The sequence below is a fragment of the Odocoileus virginianus genome, chromosome 2, assembly GCF_023699985.2.
Source record: "Odocoileus virginianus isolate 20LAN1187 ecotype Illinois chromosome 2, Ovbor_1.2, whole genome shotgun sequence".
Lineage (NCBI taxonomy): Eukaryota > Metazoa > Chordata > Mammalia > Artiodactyla > Cervidae > Odocoileus > Odocoileus virginianus.
The window spans coordinates 91316799-91329921 of record NC_069675.1 but is presented as its reverse complement, the minus strand read 5'-3'; the positions used below and the strand labels follow the sequence as shown (position 1 = coordinate 91329921).

Here is a 13123-nt window from a genome sequence, read left to right as displayed (position 1 = left end):
CCATTCAGTTTTCTTTTACCCTGTGTTTCTGTTGTTCAGTTGCTAAGTTATATCCGACCCCATGGACTGCAGCCCACCAAGCTCTTCTCTTCTCCACTGTCTCCCAGAATTTTCTCAGATTCATGCCCATTGAGTCAGTGATGTTATCTAACCATCTCATTGTCTGATGCCCCCTTCTGCTTTTGCTTTATGCTGAAGCTCCAATCCTTTGACCTACTGATAGGAAGAACCAACTCATTGGAAAAGACCATGCTGCTGGGAAGGATTTACCCTGTCACTGTTCCGTAATTATACAGTTCTTCTTTCATCTCCCTAAGTATAGAAACTTGTTCTCTGTATTACAAGAATATAGCCTTCTAAGCTTCAGCTTTGAGAACGTTTGTATAAATCTAGATCATTGCTTCTCAGACTTAATGTGTGTATATATCACTTGGGGAGCTTTTTAAAATGCAAATTCTGATTTAGTAGGTCTGAGAGGGAGCCTGAGATTCTACATTTCTGATGAGCTGTGCTGTGATGCTGATGTTTCTGGTCTGCAGATCTCATTTCAGTAGTAAGAAGTGAGATGATAGTTGTATTATTCTTTAAGCTTTCATCTTTGTGTGAGTTACTCTCCTTTGGGGCATGTTTGGGGACTGTTTAGTTTGACCAAAGGTTGGGAAGTCAATTTTAAGAAGATTGGATTATGTAACCTTTTAATGCTTTCCCTCCATATTCTTGAAGATTTTAGTACTATATATAGCCTGAGGGTTTTAGTTTCAGTCTTTGGAACTAAATAAAAGAAGTGTCAAAAGTAGTATAATGTTTATTGAATCACTAAAGGTGCAGCAGCAAAACTGGTTTATCTACTAGAGGTGGTCTGAACTACAAGTAGAGTGTTTAGAGTAAGAGAGCAAGTGATACAATGTTGGAAATTATTTTTAGATATGCAGGCTATACCTAAGGATTGGGGAATTTGTGTTTTGCAGAATCAAGAATGCTTTGGCTGTTATATGCAGAGCAATGGTTCTTAGTTAGGGGTGATTTTACCTTCCAGAGCACATTTGGTAATGCCCACAGGTGTTTGCAGTTGTCAGGAGAGGAAGGGTGGTAGTGGTGCTACTGTATCTAGTGGGTACAGGCCAGGAATGCAGTTGAACACTCTAGAGTGCACAAGAAAGCCACCCACAGCAAAGAATTATTTGGCCCCAGATGTTAGTACTGCCAAGGTTGAGAAACCTATGTTAGAGAATCTTCACAAGTACTTGATTAATGTTTCCATTAAAAATAATACAGAAAATGCAAATAGAAAATAATGATCCATACACCAAATTTAACCAGTGTTAACATATTTGTTGTCATAATTGACTTTAGGCTTTCAATTTAAGTGATATCACTCCATTATTTGGGGGGGGAAGTAATGCATAATTACTACTTTGAGTTCAAACAATGTAGAAAATTCAAGGTTGAAGTGATGAAGCTGTCCCAGATCTCACCTTGCAGGTATCATTAACACGAGGTAAACATTAGCCCAGATATCTTTCCATGCATATATACAGAAGAAGAGAAGTGCTTTTATAAAATTAAGGCCATACTGTGTATGAACTAAATATTTTTCTGTTGAAAAATTTTAAATCTAGAGAAAATTAAATGGAATAGAATAATTAACTCCAGTATACTTATCACTTAGCTTCAACAGTGATGAATTCATAGCCAGTCTTATTTCATCTATATCCACACCCACTCCCCTGACCCATTTATATCCACACCCACTCCCCTGACCCTAAATATTCTGAAGCACATCCCAGACATCACATCATTTCATCTGTGAGTGTTTCAGTACCTGTCTCTAAAACATGAGAACTTTTTTTTTTTGAGACATTAGACATTATCACACACAGTTAATTTCCCTGATTCATTTTCTCTCCTCTTTCTCTCTCATGAATTATGTTTTCTTCCAAATTGGGTTTTTTTTGTTTCTAATGAGATCACATGTAATGGAAGAGCAGTAATTCTTCAAAGAAAGAGAAGTGGGTGCTGTGTAGGCCAAAACATAAGCTATCTGCCACAAACAGTTTTTTGTGAATTTTGTTTTTTCTTTGAAGAATGTCTTAAACTATTTGGCAACGCCATGTAAAATAATGAAATACTTTATTTCTCTCTTTTGCTGTGTTCATTTTTCAAGTCGTCTTTTCATCTTTTTCAGTATTTCTCTGAGATTGCTTCCCGCCTTGGTGTGTTTGCTATAGCGGTGGCCTCTGGGGACGAGTGGAGGAAGCTACCTGCAGGGATCATTTAACTGGTGGTTAGCTTCTTGAGGGCTAGGAGCAAGTCTTACTTTACAACTTACCTTACCTAACAAGCAAGGTAACCTTTCTGCTTGTTGCCATTACCATGTCCTCAGTATTTGTTGGATGCTTGTTATTCATTTTGAGGGGTTGTGCCGATATTGATTGATGTATTACCGTTGAAACCATTTACAATGAAAAACTAAGTATGCTCATTTAGCTTCAACATATGTGCATGTTGACTATAGGTGACTCTGATTCAGTTATTCACCTTTGGTATCTGCAACTGTGGGCGGCTTCCATGCAAGGAGGTAAAGCAGGGAGGTAACTCAATGGTAAAGAATCCACCTGCCAATGCAGGAAATGTGGGTTTGATCCCTGAATGGGATCCGATCCCCAGGAGAAGGAAGTGGCAACCCACTCCAGTATTCTTGCCTGGGATACCCCATGGACAGAGGAGCATGGAGGTCTACAGCCTGTGGGGTCACAAAAGAGTTGGACATGACTTAGCAGCTAAACAATAATGTGCATGTTGACTGTAGGTAACTCTAATTCAGGTATCTTTGATATCTGCGTCTGTGGGCGACCTCCATGTAAAGAGGCAAAGCACGGAGCTCTGCTTCCTCTGGCCACAGTCTCTGGTTTCTTTTAACACTTACTCATGGCATGACCATATGTCCTGGTTTGCCTGATGCAGTCTAAGTTTTTGTGCAGTCTTGATGTCATCCCTTTTCATTCACCAGGTTGTCCCAGTTTAGATGGTAAATTAAATGGTCATCCTACGATAAAAGCATTTATTGTGTGCCTGGCTCTCTTTGGAACACTTTATTTAGATGCATTCCCCTTTAATCTTCATGAAATCCTGAAAAGGCAGATCCTATTTCATCCACGTTATACATATGGAGAAGTTGGGGCATAAAGAGGTTGAATGACTTGGCTAATGTCATATAGCTCTGTTTGCGTACTTAGTGACAGAGCCAGGATTTGAGCACAGGCACCAGTGTCCTTAACCATTCTGCTCTGTCACCTCAGTGCAGGACCCAGATATATCTTTGTGGAACACATGCTGATGTATCAGAAGTCAGTCTCCTGATAGTTAATCTGCGTATCTTTAGATTAGAAGTCTGGTGAAGTGTTAGGGAATTTGAGGGATCTCCTTGTCTTCACAATATACTTGTACCACTACACCAATCTGATTATAAACTTTTTCTCAGAAGAGTGAACATTTGCCTTCATTCTCCGAGTGCCAACTCTTTGACATGTGATGAACAACTCCAGCTCTTGCAGATAATCTTAAGTCTCTGCAACAGTCACCTTTTTCTTTCTTTCTTCTGGTCATCTTGGGTATCTTAAATTTATACACACACACACACACACACACACACACACACACAATATCTCCAGCACCCAGAACAGGGCCTGCCATATGACACACACCTGCCTTTGATCAGTTCATTTTCTGGAGTTGTGTGGAAACAATATTCAAAGCCCTTGCATACAATGCTTTGAGGGAAGAGATTTCAGACAGCAACTGCTTTCAAGTCCCTTACAGTTTAGTACGTGTAGATGAATAACTGGTATATGGCAGCTGAGCTATAATATGAGAGTAATTTAGAGTTCAAAAAAAAAACTTTCTGACAGTTTTAATCAGGAACATTTTGAGAAGATGGAGACACATAAGTTAGTCTAATGACTTCTAAATTGGCTTAAAAAAAAATTGCTGTATCCAGACCTGAAATTTGGCAAGAGTAGAGGGCTATAGAAGAATAAGATTTGATCAGCCCAAATGAGAGGACTCGGATCAGTTTGACACTTGATCCTCTCATGGAAACCCTCAGGCAGCGGTGCTGCTCTGTTTTTATGACATCAGTATCATCATCATGGCACATGGACCCTCTAGGTGGGTTGGAAGCAGCGGGAACAGATGGAGCACCTCAGCAGCAAAGAATTTGATTTTCTTAAAAATATGGAAACCTGGTGTTATTTGATTTTTTTTAAAAAAACCTTTTTAGTTTACTGTCTATTGATGTATACAAGATTTTTTTTCTTTAATAAAACCAGTCTTTTTATTTTAATATAATTGTATTGCCTTTTTTTTTTTTTTTTTTTTACTTGATGTCTTAATAAGAAAAAGTATTTCTATTTGAATAGAATTTCTCACAGTGGCGAGATAGGGCAATATTCATTATCCTTACTTTACAAGTGAGGAAACTGAAGTTAGGTTAAATTGTCAGTTGAATGACTTTGGGGAAAAGGACACAATTGAGACTTGTATTTGTGTCTTCAGAGTCCAGATCCAGTATATCTATCACCCAGCCTCATTTTAACTTACTAGATTAAAATTTTTATCAAAATGAAGAACAACGAAAGTTGTGATTATCTCACATTATAACTCTTTGTTAATGAATGTCATTATAGAATCTAGTTCAACATAGTCTATTTTCATTTTTCAGTTGACAGGCATATTAACACTACTTTAATGACTGTAGATCCAATAAATTGTACTGAAATGAAAGTCCTATAGGAGGAGCTTCAGGGGCTTCCTTGGAACCTATGTGCAGATTAGAAAAAGGCAGTCTTGGGAATTGCCTGGTGGTCCAGTGGTTAGGATTTGGGTGTGCTTTCACTGCTGGGGTCCAGGTTTGACCCCTAGTCAGGAAACTAAGATGCCACAAGCCATGTGGCATGCCAAAAAGAAAGAAGAAAGCAGTCTCTCTTTAAATATGCTGTCTCAGTTTGTCATTAGTCTGGAAGAAGGGCCCGAGAAATTTGGTACCTGGGCATTTCTCTTACAGTTGTCTTTCTGGGTAGATGGGTCAATTGAAAAATGCATACTTGCACCTGCAGTGGGCAGGTTCAATGCCCACCAGATGCTGGACTTGGGAAATGAACATCTGGATTTCAGTCTCTGCTCTGCTGCTTTTATGTAGTGATTGAAAAGCAGCAGCCATGAACCCTGTTTACATTTATCTATGAGGAGCTGGGGCTTCCCTGGTGGCTCAGATGGTAAAGAACCTGCCTGCGATGCAGGAGACCTGCCTGCAGTTCTGGGTAGGAAGATCCCCTGGTGGGGGGCGTGGCAAACCACTCCAGTGTCCTTGCTTGGGGAATCCCACGGACACAGGACCTGGTGGGCTACAGTCCATGGGGTCTCAGAGTCAGACACCACTGAGCGACTAATGCAGAGAAAGCAATGAGGAGCTGGTTTGGTGTGTGTGTGTGTTGAGCCTGGTGGGCTACAGTCCTTGGAGTCTCAAAGAGTCAGACACGACTGAGCGACTAACACAAAGTGGTGAGGAACTGGTTTGGGGGGTGTGTGTGTGTGTGTGTGTGTGTGTGTGTGTGTGGTGCACAGACAGGCCCTCTTACTGTTCCTGAGAGTGTGTGTGTGTGTGTGTGTGTGTGTGTGTGGGTGGTGCACAGACAGGCCCTGAGAGAGTGTGTGTGTGTGGTGCACAGACAGGCCCTCTTGCTGTTCCTGAGAGTGTGTGTGTGTGGTGCACAGACAGGCCCTCTTGCTGTTCCTGAGAGAGAGTGTGTGTGTGTGTGTGTGTGTGTGTGTGTGTGTGTGTGTGTGTGTGTGTGTGGGTGGTGCACAGACAGGCCCTGAGAGAGTGTGTGTGTGTGGTGCACAGACAGGCCCTCTTGCTGTTCCTGAGAGTGTGTGTGTGTGTGGTGCACAGACAGGCCCTCTTGCTGTTCCTGAGAGAGTGTGTGTGTGTGTGTGTGTGTGTGGTGCACAGACAGGCCCTCTTGATATTCCTGAGAGTGTGTGTGTGTGGTGCACAGACAGGCCCTCTTGCTGTTCCTGAGAGAGAGACAGAGTGTGTATGTGTGTGTGTGTGTGTGGGTGGTGCACAGACAGGCCCTGAGAGAGTGTGTGTGTGTGGTGCACAGACAGGCCCTCTTGCTCTTCCTGAGAGTGTGTGTGTGTGTGGTGCACAGACAGGCCCTCTTACTGTTCCTGAGAGTGTGTGTGTGTGTGTGTGTGTGTGTGTGGGTGGTGCACAGACAGGCCCTGAGAGAGTGTGTGTGTGTGGTGCACAGACAGGCCCTCTTGCTCTTCCTGAGAGAGTGTGTGTGTGTGTGTGTGTGTGTGTGTGTGGTGCACAGACAGGCCCTCTTGCTCTTCCTGAGAGTGTGTGAGTGTGTGTGTGTGTGGTGCACAGACAGGCCCTCTTGCTGTTCCTGAGAGCGTGTGTGTGTGTGTGTGTGTGTGTGTGTGGTGCACAGTCAGGCCCTCTTGCTGTTCCTGAGAGCGTGTGTGTGTGTGTGTGTGTGTGTGTGTGTGCACAGACAGGCCCTCTTGCTCTTCCTGAGTCCCCGAGCACACTCCTGCCTCAGCACCTTTGCTGCTCCCTCCCCCGGGACCTGTACCTCCCTGACCCTCACTTGGTGCACGCTGTCACTTTATCTGGGTCTCCCTTCCCGTGTTACCTCCTCAGAGGTCATCTCGCCTACTCCAACTAAAGTATTCCCCCCCATCACACTCTCCGTTGTGTTTTCCTCATAGTTCTTCTTAGCCACTTGTTGATAGTTCTTTCTAGATGGCTGCCTTAGCGACTTTTGTTAGTAATGTCTCTGCTTTTAATACACTGTCTAACATTGTCATAGCTTTCTTTCCAAGGAGCAAGCGTCTTTTATTTTATTTTATTTTTTTTTTTATTTATTTAATTTTTTTTTTTATTAGTTGGAGGCTAATTACTTAACAATATTGTAGTGGGTTTTGTCATACATTGACAGAATCAGCCATGGATTTACATGCATTCCCCATCCCGATCCCCCCTCCCACCTCCCTCTCCACCCCATCCCTCTGGGTCTTCCCAGTGCACCAGATCCGAGCACTTGTCTCATGCATCCAACCTGGGCTGGTGATCTGTTTCACCCTAGATAATATACATGTTTCGATGCTGTTCTCTCGAAACATCCCACCCTCGCCTTCTCCCACAGAGTCCAAAAGTCTGTTCTATACATCTGTGTCTCTTTTTCTGTTTTGCCTATAGGGCTATCGTTACCATCTTTCTAAATTCCGTATATATATGTGTTAGTATACTGTAATGGTCTTTATCTTTCTGGCTTACTTCACTCTGTATAATGGGCTCCAGTTTCATCCATCTCATTAGAACTGATTCAAATGAATTCTTTTTAATGGCTGAGTAATATTCCATGGTGTATATGTACCACAGCTTCCTCATCCATTCATCTGCTGATGGGCATCTAGGTTGCTTCCATGTCCTGGCTATTATAAACAGTGCTGCGATGACCATTGGGGTGCATGTGTCTCTTTCAGATCTGGTTTCCTCAGTGTGCATGCCCAGAAGTGGGATTGCTGGGTCATATGGCAGTTCTATTTCCAGCTTTTTAAGAAATCTCCACACTGTTTTCCATAGTGGCTGTACTAATTTGCATTCCCACCAACAGTGTAAGAGGGTTCCCTTTTCTCCACACCCTCTCCAGCATTTATTGCTTGTAGACTTTTGGATAGCAGCCATCCTGACTGGCGTGTAATGGTACCTCATTGTGGTTTTGATTTGCATTTCTCTGATAATGAGTGATGTTGAGCATCTTTTCATGTGTTTGTTAGCCATCTGTATGTCTTCTTTGGAGAAATGTCTGTTTAGTTCTTTGGCCCATTTTTTGATTGGGTCATTTATTTTTCTGGAGTTGAGCTGGAGGAGTTGCTTGTATATTTTTGAGATTAATCCTTTGTCTGTTGCTTCGTTTGCTATTATTTTCTCCCAATCTGAGGGCTGTCTTTTCACCTTGCTTATAGTTTCCTTTGTTGTGCAAAAACTTTTAAGTTTCATTAGGTCCCATTTGTTTATTTTTGCTTTTGTTTCTAATATTCTGGGATGTGGGTCATAGAGGATCCTGCTGTGATTTATGTCGGAGAGTGTTTTGCCTATGTTCTCCTCTAGGAGTTTTATAGTTTCTGGTCTTACATTTAGATCTTTAATCCATTTTGAGTTTATTTTTGTGTATGGTGTTAGAAAGTGTTCTAGTTTCATTCTTTTACAAGTGGTTGACCAGTTTTCCCAACACCACTTGTTAAAGAGGTTCTTTTTTCCATTGTATATCCTTGCCTCCTTTGTCGAAGATAAGGTGTCCATAGGTTCGTGGATTTATCTCTGGGCTTTCTATTCTGTTCCATTGATCTATATTTCTGTCTTTGTGCCAGTACCATACTGTCTTGATGACTGTGGCTTTGTATGACTGTGGCTTTGTAGTAGAGTCTGAAGTCAGGCAGGTTGATTCCTCCAGTTCCATTCTTCTTCCTCAAGATTACTTTGGCTATTCGAGGTTTTTTGTATTTCCATACAAATTGTGAAATTATTTGTTCTAGTTCTGTGAAAAATACCGTCGGTAGCTTGATAGGGATTGCATTGAATCTATAGATTGCTTTGGGTAGTATAGCCATTTTGACAATATTGATTCTTCCAATCCATGAACACGGTATATTTCTCCATCTGTTTGTGTCCTCTTTGATTTCTTTCATCAGTGATTTATAGTTTTCTATGTATAAGTCTTTTGTTTCTTTAGGTAGATATACTCCTAAGTATTTTATTCTTTTTGTTGCAATGGTGAATGGTATTGTTTCCTTAATTTCTCTTTCTGTTTTCTCATTGTTAGAGTATAAGAATGCAAGGGATTTCTGTGTGTTAATTTTATATCCTGCAACTTTACTATATTTGTTGATTAGCTCTAGTAATTTTCTGGTAGAGTCTTTAGGGTTTTCTATGTAGAGGATCATGTCATCTGCAAACAGCGAGAGTTTCACTTCTTCTTTTCCTATCTGGATTCCTTTTACTTCTTTTTCTGCTCTGATTGCTGTGGCCAACACTTCCAAAACTATGTTGAATAGTAGTGGTGAGAGTGGGCACCCTTGTCTTGTTTCTGATTTTAGGGGAAATGCTTTCAATTTTTCACCATTGAGGGTAATGCTTGCTGTGGATTTGTCATATATAGCTTTTATTATGTTGAGGTATGTTCCTTCTATTCCTGCTTTCTGAAGAGTTTTAATCATAAATAGATGTTGAATTTTGTCAAAGGCTTTTTCTGCATCTATTGAGATAATCATATGGTTTTTATCTTTCAATTTGTTAATGTGGTGTATTACATTGATTGATTTGTGGATATTAAAGAATACTTGCATTCCTGGGATAAAGCCCACTTGGTCATGGTGTATGATTTTTTTAATATGTTGTTGGATTCTGTTTGCTAGAATTTTGTTAAGGATTTTTGCATCTATGTTCATCAGTGATATTGGCCTGTAGTTTTCTTTTTTTGTGGCATCTTTGTCTGGTTTTGGAATTAGGGTGATGATGGCCTCATAGAATGAGTTTGGAAGTTTACCTTCTTCTGCAATTTTCTGGAAGAGTTTGAGTAAGATAGGTGTTAGCTCTTCTCTAAATTTTTGGTAGAATTCAGCTGTGAAGCCATCTGGTCCTGGGCTTTTGTTTGCTGGAAGATTTCTGATTACAGTTTCGATTTCCTTGCTTGTGATGGGTCTGTTAAGATCTTCTATTTCTTCCTGGTTCAGTTTTAGAGAAGTTATACTTCTCTAAGAACTTGTCCATTTCTTCCAAGTTGTCCATTTTATTGGCATAGAGCTGCTGGTAGTAGTCTCTTATGATCCTTTGTATTTCAGTGTTATCTGTTGTGATCTCTCCATTTTCGTTTCTAATTTTGTTAATTTGGTTCTTCTCCCTTTGTTTCTTAATGAGTCTTGCTAATGGTTTGTCAATTTTGTTTATTTTTTCAAAAAACCAGCTTTTAGCTTTGTTGATTTTTGCTATGGTCTCTTTAGTTTCTTTTGCATTTATTTCTGCCCTAATTTTTAAGATTTCTTTCCTTCTACTAACCCTGGGATTCTTCATTTCTTCCTTCTCTAGTTGCTTTTAGGTGTAGAGTTAGGTTATTTATTTGACTTTTTTCTTGTTTCTTGAGGTGGGCCTGTAATGCTATGAATCTTCCCCTTAGCACTGCTTTTACAGTGTCCCATAGATTTTGGGTTTTTGTGTTTTCGTTTTCATTCATTTCTATTCATATTTTGATTTCTTTTTTGATTTCTTCTATGATTTGTTGGTTATTCAGAAGCGTGTTGTTTAGCCTCCATATGTTTGAATTTTTAATAATTTTTTCCTGTAATTGAGATCTAATCTTACTGCACTGTGGTCAGAAAAGATGACTGGAATGATTTCAATTTTTTTGAATTTACCAAGACTAGATTTATGGCCTAGGATATGATCTGTTCTGGAGAAGGTTCTCTGTGCACTTGAGAAAAAGGTAAAGTAGATTGTTTTGGGGTGAAACGTCCTATAGATGTCAATAAGGTCTAGCTGGTCCATTGTGTCCTTTAAAGTTTGTGTTTCCTTGTTCATTTTCTGTTTAGTTGATCTATCCATAGTTGTGAGTGGGGTATTAAAGTCTCCCACTATTATTGTGTTACTATTAATTTCCTCTTTCATACTTGTTAGTATTTGCCTTACATAATGCGGTGCTCCTATGTTGGGTGCATATATATTTATAATTGTTATATCTTCTTCTTGGATTGATCATTTGATCATTATGTAGTGTCCTTCTTTGTCTCTTTTCACAGCCTTTATTTGAAAGTCTAATTTTATCTGATATGAGTATTGCGACTCCTGCTTTCTTTTGGTCTCCGTTTGCATGAAATATTTTTTTCCAGCCCTTCACTTTTAGTCTGTGTGTGTCCCTTGTTTTGAGGTGGGTCTCTTGTAGACAGCATATATAGGGGTCTTATTTTTGTATTCATTCAGCCAGTCTTTGTCTTTTGGTTGGGGGCATTCAACCCATTTACATTTAAGGTAATTATTGATAGGTATGGTCCCATTGCCATTTACTTTGTTGTTTGGGGTTCGCGTTTATACAACCTTTCTGTGTTTCCTGTCTAGAGAAGATCCTTTAGCATTTGTTGAAGAGCTGGTTTGGTGGTGCTGAATTCTCTCAGCTTTAGCTTGTCTGTAAAGCTTTTGAGTTCTCCTTCATATCTGAATGAGATCCTTGCTGGGTAGAGTAATCTAGGTTGTAGGTTATTCTCTTTCATTACTTTAAGTATGTCCTGCCATTCCCTTCTGGCCTGAAGGGTTTCTATTGATAGATCAGCTGTTATCCTTATGGGAATCCCTTTGTGTGTTATTTGTTGTTTCTCCCAGCAAGGAGCAAGCGTCTTTTAATATCATGGCTGCAGTCACTGTCCACAGTGATTTTGGAGCCCAAGAAAATAAAATGTCCCTGCTTCTACTTTTTCCCTTTTCAAAAATCTAGGAATTACACTCATTCTTTGATGTGATGATCAGATAACCAAAGTCATAACTCAATAAAGTTGTAACGTATTTATTTTGTATATATATCTCCAATTATTACTGAAAGAAACAGTAACTTCCTCTTTTGTTGAAAAGTTTATTATTTTCTTTCTTCTGTTTCCACCTTATTGCAGGTAAAACAGCAGTTTAGGAAAGCAAAATTGTTACAGTATAAATCACCAATATCTTTTGATGTTTTTAAAAAATTCTTCATATTACAGTACAGATCAGGTAGACATGACTAACATTTGCTTGTCTAACAGTCTTCTCTCAGAATATGCTGAGATGGGTTTTGGGTTGCCTCAGATGATTTCCGTAGTACCCATTTTAGCTTCCTACCTCCATGACCTTTGACTCCTGCCAGCTTTGTGATTAAGAAGGAAAAGTCTGTGTGGCCTGCACTGCTTTACCTATTGAATAGGAATAGGACCCTGGTTAGGAGTAGTACCTTAATCAGTGAGTGAGACTCTTGCCTGAATGTCTTGTTCCCTCTTGAGTTTTTGTGTTGTGAATAAATGACCCTTTACATCAAGCTACGTTGTATCTGACTGCTGCCTCTGTGGGTTTTCCACCCAAGACAGTTTTTATGATTTATTAGCCTCAGGCTGCTTCAAGTTGTGTTTCCTGACATCATTCTCCAGGGTATAAATGTTTGTTTCTTTCATTTTGTATAGTTTTGTGTTTCTTGCCCCATTAGCTTCACAAATAATTTTTCGCATGTGTCTTGTTGATCCTTGTTCTTTTTAGATGGTCTCCTGAGCTACTGACTCCCTTTCCTTTCTGTTAGGCTGTGTGCTGTGTCCCAGTTAAATAAGTACTGGAATTTTCGTATGCGTACGTATTAGGTAAACACTTCTGTTTCTCTGCATTTGGTAGGCAAAATGATATCTTTATAGCCTCCTGGACAATATCTTAGAAATTGTCTTCCGGTTCTGTGTAAGTGTATCACCACTGTTCTATGCTCTCACTCCTTTGGCTTTTTTTCTTAACCTCTCTTTGCCCTCAGTTCATCCAGTTTCTATCTTTACTGAAGCATGAGAAGCTTGGTACCTGGGCGTTTCTCTTATAGTTGTTATTATAGCTTAGAACATAACTGCAATCACATGTTGGAATCAGTCAGAAAAAATAGTTCTCAGAAAGTAATTTGTATATAATTTAGGATGTTTTTCTGCTCTCTTTGATAGATGAAGGTGCTTTGCACCCCTGGTTCCTATTATATTTAGGGATGCAGTCTGCACCAAGCTTCTTGTTCCTTTTTCATTGAATATAGCAAAACCATCATCCTCGCCCCCACATAAATACATTGAACATTTATTTGTACTTGGTATTTTTCAATTATACTCTGTTTTGAGTGGATTTGTAACAGTTTTACAAGTAACAATTTTAAAGTACATTATAATTCACAGGGCAATCGTATCCATTAGTTCATTTTATTGTCCAACAGCTTTATGAGGAAGCAGTTATTAATATTCCATTTTTATAGCTGAGAAAACATACATGTGTTTGTTTTCTCAAACATCAGAAAAATAC

General features: G+C 39.7%; 1 protein-coding gene across 5 annotated transcripts in view; it reads left to right on the top strand.

Annotated features, from left to right (window-relative positions):
* SCAI (suppressor of cancer cell invasion) overlaps window positions 1–13123 on the top strand; it is a 125147-nt gene that overhangs the window by 43947 nt on the left and 68077 nt on the right. Inside the window, exon 1 of one of the 5 annotated variants that reach the window (XM_020874284.2) lies at window positions 2232–2346. The exons of the other annotated variants lie outside the window; for them this stretch is intronic. The gene's annotated coding sequence lies outside the window, so the exon portion shown is untranslated. Of the gene's footprint in view, window positions 1–2231; window positions 2347–13123 lie in introns of those variants that run through there. 5 annotated transcript variants of the gene reach the window in all.